Here is a 2,886-nt window from a genome sequence, read left to right on the forward strand (position 1 = left end):
TATTTCGGGCAAATGTATTTTCGGTCTTCTGATTCGTAACCCCGAGCCGTAGAAAGAGTACAACAATATTTGAAAGTATTACTAACATGTATTAAAAAATATTTTAATAATAACATTAGCATCAAAGCGACTCTATGAAATTTTTGTTCTAAATATTTCAAACTCTTGTGTTTGAAATAATTGAAATTGACGTGTTGGGTCTCGTTCAGTCTTTTACGCAAGCTATGAGTCGGAAAGAGACAGTTAGCTATTTGATTATTTTGATTGTTTTTGTAATTTATATTTACGATTAATTTAAATTGTAACGAAAAACGTTACATACCTCTTTTTTTACATAATCGGTTAACGAGTGCTAATGCGAACGCGTGGATTCTCTGCGGCTCGCATATAAAAGGAGTTGCGACGGCGCCCGCGGACACATTTCTCACGAGCCGGCATCGCCTACGCGCGCTCCTAATTACTTAATTTGCAAATATAAATCCGCATTTCGGCAACTACGACAATTGCTTTTGAAATTAACAATTTGTGAGTATAAGAAGTTCCCGTATTCGGGTGAGTATTCCAATACCACACCACTTATTTTCGTAATTCGCTATTTTTGTAAAATGGCGGTCGCGGAATGTGCATTCGTTAATTACGCGGTTCCTGTACATCCATAGGTCGAACAAATACGTTCCCTTACGGCTGGCAGCAACAATCCAGCAGCCAGTTATTTAATTTTGTCGAATCCGCGTAATTAACGAAGGCACATGCGATGCCACGCGGTTTTACGTGACTTGACCTTTTAAACTTTCCTTTTAGTCAACGTGTCATTTCACAATTGTATTTATTTCGTTTTATTTAGCTTTGTTCTTGCTTGTGGGTGCCTTCTGCCTACCCACAAGTACTTAACCTTTGTTATTTTTCATTTTAAATTCCGTTGTGATTTTCTCCCGGCAGCAGGATTAATACGTAAGCGTTCCCTCATTGGGTAAAGCATTCCTTAAGCTGCCGGGACGGAATCGAAACGGGCGCGTGCACAGCAGCGCAGTATACCCGCACTGTAACATGTTACAGGAACTCCGTTAGGGTTTAAAACCCTCGGCCACTACGTGGCATACACCAACTTCAAGCGACGCGCGTCGTGCCTGGCTGCCGCAGTTCCGGGTTCACTTCCCGTCGGAGCCCTTCTTCAACACCTTCCGTCTCCGACACGACAAGGCGCCGGCTATCTACATTCCAGCCGGCCTTTACCCAGGGGAGTGCATAACCCCGGGAGTGCTAACGATCCGTACCTTTAGGCCGGAGCCCACGTAATCATAAATTTTTATGTACCCTGGGATTTATTCAATTTTATTAAAATAGTTAACCGCCCTACCTTCTTTTATTTTCACCCTTATTAGGGAAAGGTAGGGAACCCAGGTTACAAAATATAAATTAAATGCTATACAATGTGTTGATTTGCATTCTCGCCATATTTACAGAGGTCATTCTATATCCGAAATTGAACCCAAATCACTAAAAAAATAAATAAAGAAAAGATCCTAAATTTTTATTTAATTGCGGTAACCAAGCTTGATCCAAAGGTCATTGACTTGCACTACACGTGCCACAGGTACCGGCAACCATTTGAACAATGGTCCTATGCGCAGTATGCGCAGAAAATATGCATTTTAGTTCTATTTGGCGGCAGGGTACGAGTAGAGACGGGGGGTGAATCGTATCGAGCGCGTGATTGGTAGATCATCAGTACACCTTGCGTATTGCGTCTGCATTCATCGCGCATACATTCTAGTTTCTCACGAAATTCAACGTGGTTTGTGTGTGATGTAAACAAGAGTTAGTGCAAAAATAACCGCCACCATGTGCATTACCATAAAGTGTGTTCTTATGGCATGATGTGAAACATTTAGTTTACGCAGATTACGAGTGTCGAAAAATTGCGGGCAAAAATCGTCTTTGGTTTCTTTCTGCTTTTTCTGTTGTGAAGAATGTGCTAAGTTGAAACGAAACTTTGCATATTTGTGGTTGGCTCCGGCACGGAGCCTGCCACCAGCTGTGGAGCTAGGTACTTCTAACACTACTTTCATGTAACCTAAAGTTGGTAAGTACCAAACCTAAATTACAATAAATCTTTTTTCAGTCAACTTTTCTAACTCATATACATAATTAGTAAATTATAACAATAATAACACAATGTAGTACTTACTGAAAATATTTTACTGCCTCTGTGGCGGAACGGTTACCATGCCGGACTGCCATGCACAGGTCCCAGGTTCAATTCCCGGGTCGGGAGAAATATTTGTATGGCCTACATTTATTTCTCTCGTGAGTTTGGATGTAATTTATGGTTGTCTACGTGCGTGTCCATGGCATCCGCGACCCAAGGTTTCCCTAGTGCGGGGCTATGTTGAGTGTGTACGTTATTATTATTATAGTGATTTTTGGGGATTTTGAACAATTGGCATTGGCAACGCTGATTGTATCGAATGATGTGACTTAATATCCAAGGTTTACCACCTCCACCAGATCTTTTAGTATTCTTTACTTTATCCATTTTGCATAAACTCTTACAACGTCCAATAGAGTAAAAACCCTAATTGTAGTATGTTTTTAAATAAAATCTACTGAAGACGCGCTATAACGTGTTTGTCAATAAGTACAAACACTACAGAATGCCTATAAATTAAATATATCTAGAATAAACTTAAGAACACTAGTTTTTAGAGTATTAACAGGCTTTACTGGATATGTATAGAACAATTTTACTAAAAATAATCAGTTGTTCTACAGATGAACTTAAAATAATGACTATAAGAGTAAATCTTAAGAGAGATTACACTTAATTAAGTTGTTTTCATATTGAGAAGGTTTTAAAATTTGGACTTGAGTGAAATAAGTCTATAA

At 39.3% G+C, this 2,886-nt stretch overlaps 1 long non-coding RNA gene across 1 annotated transcript; it reads left to right on the forward strand.

The window, feature by feature from the left end:
- Nucleotides 1-321: 321 nt before the first annotated feature.
- Nucleotides 322-1,343, forward strand: LOC113238401. Its single transcript, XR_003311092.1, has 2 exons — nucleotides 322-552; nucleotides 1,057-1,343. It is a non-coding gene; the product is annotated as an uncharacterized LOC113238401 (long non-coding RNA).
- The last annotated feature ends 1,543 nt before the right edge of the window (nucleotides 1,344-2,886 follow it).

The sequence above is a fragment of the Hyposmocoma kahamanoa genome, unplaced genomic scaffold (genome assembly GCF_003589595.1).
Source record: "Hyposmocoma kahamanoa isolate Upper Pololo Valley unplaced genomic scaffold, ASM358959v1 95273, whole genome shotgun sequence".
Taxonomy (NCBI): Eukaryota; Metazoa; Arthropoda; class Insecta; order Lepidoptera; family Cosmopterigidae; genus Hyposmocoma; species Hyposmocoma kahamanoa.